An 8,270-nucleotide genomic window follows, 5' to 3' on the forward strand; every position below is an offset into this window, starting at 1 on the left:
AAAGTCTTCCTATGTTTCTCTAGGTTCTTATATTTTTTCATTATAAATTTAAAAGTATTTCATATATCTGTATTTATCCCAAAATCATATGTAAAGTATATTTTCATCTTAATTTTATTTCAGATGACCACCCAGCATCCCAGTCCCATTCATTGAATAGTCCATGTTTTACACTGTTATTCAGTATGCAGCCTTTATCATACTAAGTTTCAATGCACATTCAGTTTAATCTTGTGATGTTTTTATTGATCTACTTTTCCATATATGGATCAATATTGGAATGTTGTTCTTATTCAAACCTTACACTAGATTTTAAGCATTCTCATTACCCTTCTTTTTCAGGAGATGTAATTGAGGTTCATTTTATTTCTTCCTACTGCCTGTTTTGTATATAGAAACACTGCTGGTTGTTTATACAATAACATGGCATGCAGCTACCTGCCTTAGCTATCTCCTTCTCTACAGTGATGTCTGGGGTGTCCAGGAGTCCCATCACACCACCTGCCATTCTCTTGTACACCTTCTCCAGTTAGTGTTCGGGCCATTCTTCCTCTATAACCACATTGACAACATCAGTAATGACTCCCATGTTGCCCACCAAGGGTCAATTTTATAACTGCTCAGCTGCTACTGACACTATTACCAACCAATAACTCCATGGCTTAAAATTCTCAAACACCGTACTTCCTAGCTTTCTTCCTTCCCCCACAATTGCTTCTTTACATGTTTTCCTCAAATTTTTGACATACAACCTTTATCATATACTACATTCACAAATGTATTTCTGTCTAACTCTAAGACTTTTTCTCCATTGGTAAGTTTCTCTATGGATGGTTTGCTGGATCCAACTTCTCCAGACATTTCATGGACGAAGACACTTCTGACCTCTTCTCTTTTCAGTCTCTATTTACTTTCTGAGGGCATTCATTCAGCCCTTTGGAAATAAACTCCAGAAGCCCATGGTACAGTTTTACTCACACTGAAACTCAAGTGACTGAAAAAAATCCTGAGACATGGTACATCTCTATTAGTTTTCTAGGACTGCCACAACAAGGTACCACAAACTGGGTGGCTTAAACCACACAAGTTTATTTTCTCACAACTTTGGAGGCTAGAAGTCTGAGATTAAGGTGTAGGCAAGGTTGGATGGCATCTTCTCTGTGTCTTCACATGGTTTTACCTCTGTGTGTCTGTGTCCTAATCTCCTATTATGGGACCACCAGTTCTGCTGAATTAAGGCCCAGACTAACAGCCTCTTTAACTTGCTTACATCTTTGAAGTGCCTGTTTTCAAATATTATACAGTAGCATTCTGACTTAGGTGTTAGAACATTAATGTATGAATATTGTAGAGACAAAATACTGCCTGTAACAAGGTCCTTATTACATATTTGCTGAAATAATCCATTAAAGAACTTTTCTCAGTTTTCAAAATAGAATCTAATTCAAATTATATTATTTAAAATGAAAGTGGCTTGATTTGGCTGTACCATGAGACAGAAGAACGGAAGCGTAAGAGGAAAGATATAAAATTATGAAAATTCACAACTAACAAATATAAAGAACAAATGGCATCAAATAGAGAAGGAAAATAAGAGTGCTGAACCCTCTACATGGTGTAAAAGAAATCAACTGGTCCACTTGTTCATACCAACAAATTAAAATGAAATATAAGTGTATTATTCAGAGCTGATAATAATAAAAAAAAATGTGAACTATAGCAAGTGGTGGCCTCTAGAGAATAGGATTCAAGGACATTTTGACTTTGAATTCACTTTTTTGCCATTTGTAAAGAAAATATACACCTGAATGCATTATTATCTTTTTTTTTTTTTTTTTTTTTTTTTTTTTTTTTTTTTGAGAGGGAGTCTCCCTCTGTCACCCAGGCTGGAGTGCAGTGGCGTGATCTCGGCTCACTGCAAACTCTGCCTCCCAGGTTCATGCCATTCTCCCTGCCTCAGCCTCTCGAGTAGCTGGGACTACAGGAGCCCGCCACCACGCCCGGCTAATTTTTTGTATTTTTAGTAGAGATGAGGTCTCACCATGTTAGCCAGGATGGTCTCGATCTCCTGACCTCATGATCCGCCTGCCTCGGCCTCCCAAAGTGCTAGCATTACAGGCATGAGCCACCGCGCCCAGCTGCATTATCTTGATAAAGAAAACACAACCCGCTTAAATACCACCACTTTGATAAAGAAAACACCCTTTCTACACTGAAACACGGTGCATAATGACCACGTCTCCCTTTGCTTCTTTCTATTGGATCATTCCAATGCAGCACAAACAAGCTATCCTATCTCCTGGTTTAAATCACCACCCATGTCCACATTCTCCTCCATCCATGCATGCATGGCCTGGTTTCTCTTATTTCCTTTAGAGAAAATCTTTACAGAAGAGTTTTCTGTACTCATCATCTTAAGTTCCTCACCACCAATTAACTCTCTCTTTCTCCTTCTGTCACATCTTTTCAAATTTTTACCTCCTTCTTTTAGCTACATCAGTAAACTTATTTTTTGTGTTAGAAAATTTATTTTGAAAATAATAACACACTCACAGATATCAAACAAATTCTTTGTCTGCATACATTGAAAGTTGGCATCCTATTCCAGATCCTCAAAATTCCATGCCAGACAAATATATTGAAGAAGTTTTCTGAATATTTGAAATAGTTTCTAATTGAAATAACTTAAATGAAAGGAAGTCATAGGAAATAAGACTAGAAAATTTTAATATTTACACTAAATAAAAATAAACAACAAATTTCATGAAGTGGAGAAAGAAAGATATTCTATGTGTGCTACTTACATTTTATAAGAAAAGTAAGTTGATCCACTTGATAATACTAATAAATGCAAAACATAGATATAAGCTTACTATTCACAGCTAATAATAATCATCAAATAAGAATGGCAAGTGTAGCAAGTGGTGGCTTTTCAAGAAAGAGACTCAGGAGACTTTCACTTTGCATGCACTTCTCTGTCGTTGGAACGAAAGTAGACGTATGAATGCAATAACCACTGTGATTTTTTAAATATATGAAAGAAAAAAGTCAACTGTGGTCAGGCCATGGTGAGCCTTGGATGACATTCTGATATACCTTTTTCTTTATTTACAAAGCCCCACAATACACTCTCACGTTGCTTGACATTGAACCTCGGCTCAAAGGGGCATTTAAAGGTCTTCAACAATTGATTACAGGGAGGTGGGCCACATGGGATGAGATGGGAGAGGCTGGCAGCTCAGACTGCAGGAGTTCCAAATGGAGTCAAGCAGACTTTTCTACTGATCCATTTACCCAAAATGAGTTGGGATTGCTTGCAGATGAAATTAAAATCTATGACAAAAATAAAGACAAAGTTTTTGTCTGTGCTAGGAAGGTTAAAGGATCAAGCAGATGGAAAATACGTCCTAGTCACTGGGATCATGCCCACCCCTCTAGGAGAAGGGACGAGCACAGTTATGACTGGGTTGTGCAGGCTCTGACCATGCACCTGCTTGTCACCTCCTTTGCCTGTATGAGGCAGTCTTCCCAAGGACCGACTTTTGGAGTGAAAGAAGGAGCCACGGGTAGTGGATATGCCCAAATCATCCCCATGGAAGAGTTCAACCTTCACTTAACTGGAGACATCCATGCCATCACAGTTGCCAATAACTTACCAGCTGCTGCCATCTACTCAAGGATTCTGCATGAAAATGTGCAGACAAGGCTCTGTATAGTCGGCTGAGATTCCTTTAATGAATGGTGTCAGAGAATTTTCAGAAATTCTCTGATTGCTTGACTAAAAAAAACTGAGAATAAGATGGATCCAAGCACACTGACAGAAGAGCAAGTGAGTAAATTTGCCTGTCTCGACACCAACCCTTCCACCATCGCATGGCAGAGAGTATTGAATAAAAATGACTGCTTTTTCCAAAAAAATAGTAGATGTTGGCATGGATGCGGTGATCTACACTGCCTGTGGGAATGTAAACAAGTACAACTACTATGGAAACCACTTTAGAGATTCCTTAAAGAACTAAAAGTAGAACTACCATTTGATCTGGCAATACCACTACTGGGTATCTACCCAGAGGAAAAGAAGTCATTATACAAGAAAGATATTGGCACACGCATGTTTATAGCAGCACAATTCACAATTGCAGAAATGTGGAACCAACCAAAATGCCCATCAATCAGCAAGTGGGTAAAGAAACTGTTATATATATAAACAGTAGTGTACATATATATATACACATACACTGCATATATATATATACACAGACACACACACTACATATATATATATACTACATAATGAAGTACAACTCAGCCATAAAAATGAATGATTTAATGGCATTCTCAGTGACCTGGATGAGACTGGAGACTATTATTCAAAGTGAAGTAACTCAGGAATGGAAAACCAAACATTGTATGTTCTCACTGATATGTGGAAACTAAGCTATGAGGATGCAAAGCCATAAGAATGACACAATGGACTTTGGGAACTCAGGGGGAAAGGGTGGGAAGGGGATGAGGGATAAAAGACTACAAGTTGGGTGCAGAGTATACTGCTCGGTTGATGGGTGCACCAAAATCTTACAAATCACAACTAAAGAACTTACTCATGTAACCAAACACCACCTGTTCCCCAATAACCTATGGAAATAAAACACCTCAATTTAAAAAATACAAACGACTGATTTCTACCAAAAAATAACCATCAGGCAGGCAGACACAGAGAAGGGTTCCTCGGCAGATGCTTTTGACATCATGGTGGCCAGCGAGATCATGGTGGTGCCGGCCCTTACAGACAACCTCTCGGACATGAAGACATGGCTGGGAAGGATAGTGGTGGCCAGTGACAAAACCAGGCAGCCTGTGACACCAAATGATTTGGGACTGACCAGTGTTTTGACAGTTTTGATGAAAGATGCAATGAAACCAAATCTGATGCAGACTCTGATATGGACACCTGTATTCATGCACATGGGCCCTTTTGCGAACATCACTCATGGCAACTGTTCAGTGTTGGCTGATAAAATTGCCCTGAAACTGGTTGGTGAAGAAGGATTTGTAGTGACTGAAGCTGGCTTTGGTGCTGACATTGGAATGGAAAAAATTTTCAACAACAAGTGCCAAGCTTCCAGCTTGGTGCCCAGTGTGGTTGTGTTGCTGGCAACGGTGCAAGCTCTGAAGATGCACAGAGGCAGGCCAAGTGTAACTGCTGGTGTTCCTCTTAAGAAAGAACATAAAGAGAAGAACGTCCAATTGGTGACAGATGGCTGCTGTAACCTCCAGCAGCAAATTCAGATTGCTCAGCTTTTTGGGGTTCCCATTATGGTGACTCTGAAGGTCTTGAAGATCCACACCGGTGCTGAGATTGACTTGGTGTGTGAGCTCACAAAATGGGCTGGTGCCTTTGATGCAGTCCCCTGCTATCACTGGCTGGTTGTTGGAAAACGGTTGGTGGACTTGGCTTGGGCTGTGAGAGAAGCTGCAAGTAAAAGAAGCCGATTCCATTTCCTGTATGATGTTCAGCTTCCAATTGTGGAAAAGGTAAGAACCATGGCCCTGGTATCTACAGAGCCAAAGATATCTAACTCTCTCCTGAGGCACAAACCAAAATAGATTGTTAACACTCAACAGGGTATTGGAAATTTGCCCATCTGCCTGGCAAAGACCCACCTTTCTCTGTCTCACCAACCTGACAAAAAAAGTGTGCCAAGGGACTTTATCGTACCTCTCAGCGATGTCAAGGCCAGCATAGGTGCTGGGTTCATTGGCCCTGTGGTTAGAACAAGGACTGCCACTTGGCCCGGCTTTCATGACATAGACCTTGATATGGAAACAGAACGAATTAGAGGCTTGTTCTAAGTGAACAAGGCTTTCATAGGAATTGATTCAGGTTCCTGAAACAGACTCCTCCTTGCCTTTTTGCTGCAGTTGGAGAAGAAACTGAATTTTAAAAATGTCTTTTATTCAATGTTGGAGAAATGGTGAAATAGGCCAAGGATTTCTTCATTGAAGGTGTATTCTTTTCACAACAGAGTATAGTGTTCAGCAAAAGGACCTCCACCAAGTCTGAAAAAAACTAATTTACTTAAGTTTCAATAGAGTTTATTTCTACTGCTTATACTTTAGAATGTTTATTTTATGGGACTAAGGGATTAAAAGAGTGTGAGCTACAAGGTAACATTTTCCACTCTTGAGTTTTCTCCTTTGTGTTTGAACAGAAAATAATCATGGACCTAGAAAACCAAACACCCCCCCCCCACACACACACACACACACACGAATGGGATCAAGCCATTGTGAGCCCTAAAAAAGACCCTATGATCTACTTTAGTTTTTAGTTATAAAGCCTCACAAAACAAGCTCACGTTGCTTGATATTGATACCTAGGCCCATAATAAATTGTAAAGGTCAGAACAGCAATTACTTACAGGAAGTTGAATGAGATGGGACACGATGAGAGTGGCAGATATGTATTAATAATGGGACAGAGGCCAAGAAACATCTTAGTGAGGGATTGCGGCTCAAACAGCTGTGGCCTCTGATTTGCCCGCAGTCCTCATACAGGAAATCACAGGTTGTCTGCATCTTCATAAACGTGGATTGGTCGTCAGTTCTCATTTCAGCTCTTGTAGGCATCTCCTAAATGACCCAACACAGAAGAGTGCTCTGAAGTCACTGAATCCCAGAAAGACTCTACGCCTTTAGCAAGGGGCAGCTCTTCACCTTTGGACAGAAGGAGGAGGAAAAGGTAAGGGTATGTACCAAGAACTCTCTCTTTCCACAGCAAATTATTGTTTTTGCTATAAGATCACAAACCTGTGTTTCCATCTTGGGGTCCTATATACAAAGGGTCATAAGTTTCCTTCAAGAAAAGGCAGGAGACATGAAGCTCCCTTCTGGAAACAGTGCTGGCAGCCCAGACTGTAGGAGTTTCAGATGGGGTCAGCAGACCTTCCTCCCTCTAATCCACCTCTCCATATCACCCCCTTTATTCCAACCATTCAATCTGCTTTCATGGAGATAATGATGCTTTCCAAATTCACTTAAGGAGCAAGGGGATATGCAAGGGGATATGCAAGGCATTGTTTCCTACAACTGAACTGTGGTAAAGGGGTCTTATTATTTTACTTACTTTTCAAAGTTATTCTTCTTTGCCTATCTGGAAAGGTCTAAGGAAGAAACAGATGGTCCAAAATGAAATAAATGAGGAGTGTTTCATGAGGGGACTATGTACAAAGATGGGCAGGGTTAAGGGGAAAAGACAATGCCTAGGGAGGCACCCTAAATGGCAATGGTGGAGCACTGCTTCCTCCCCTAAGCTTAAAGGGACAGGGAAGGAGCAGCTACCATTGACAGCATAGCCATAGCCATAGCCATAGCTGTAGCTGTAGGGTTGGGAGAGGATGAGCAGGCAGGTGGAGAAGCCCTTCATCACCAACACACAGTCATAAAGGCAGAGGCCCAGATGGTGAAAATTCCAAATCACTCTCCTCCTGCCTTCCAGTCTCCTACCAGTATCTCTCAGTGTCTCAGTTCAACCAGAAACCAAAAGGAAAAGAATATCACTGATGAGGTACAAAGAAGCCACCCTCTTGGGATGCCAAACAGGGTAGAGAAGATTGGGAAGCAAATCCTCATGGCAAATGAAACTATCCCTCTCACCTCACCTTTCTATAGCTTCCTCCTACCTCCTGGGGTTTTCTCTAAATCTCATTGAATCATGTCTCATTTCAGCGCTATCCATCAGAGTTATTTTATGTTTGGAAATTCTTTCTCTACTGTCAATTTTATGGAGAAATACCTGCATTTATCAAAAAATGCCTAGGAAATGATGTAGGGAAAAGAAAGAAAGATCCGACTGTTACTGTGTCTATGTAGAAAGGGAAGACATAAGAAATTCCATTTTGACCTGTACCTTGAAAAATTGCTTTGGTGAGATGCTGTTAATTTGTAACTTTGCCCCAGCCACTTTGCCCCAACCTTGTGCTCACAGAAACATGTATTGTATGGAATCAAGGTTTAAGGGATCTAGAGCTGTGCAGGACGTGCCTTGTTAACAAAATGTTTACAAGCAGTATGCTTGGTAAAAGTCATTGCCATTCTCTAGTCTCAATAAACCAGGGCACAACGCACTGCGAAAAGCCGCAGGGACCTCTGCCCTGGAAAGCCGGGTATTGTCCAAGGTTTCTCCCCATGTGATAGTCTGAAATATAGCCTGGTGGGATGAGAAAGACCTGACCTCCCCCAGTCCGACATCCATAAAGGGTCTGTGCTGA

General features: G+C 40.7%; 1 pseudogene; it reads left to right on the plus strand.

Moving 5' to 3' along the window:
- Positions 1-3,220: 3,220 nt before the first annotated feature.
- Positions 3,221-5,853, plus strand: LOC102127291 (monofunctional C1-tetrahydrofolate synthase, mitochondrial pseudogene; annotated as a pseudogene).
- The last annotated feature ends 2,417 nt before the right edge of the window (positions 5,854-8,270 follow it).

Source organism: Macaca fascicularis, chromosome 14 (assembly GCF_037993035.2).
Source record: "Macaca fascicularis isolate 582-1 chromosome 14, T2T-MFA8v1.1".
In the NCBI taxonomy this organism is placed as follows: domain Eukaryota; kingdom Metazoa; phylum Chordata; class Mammalia; order Primates; family Cercopithecidae; genus Macaca; species Macaca fascicularis.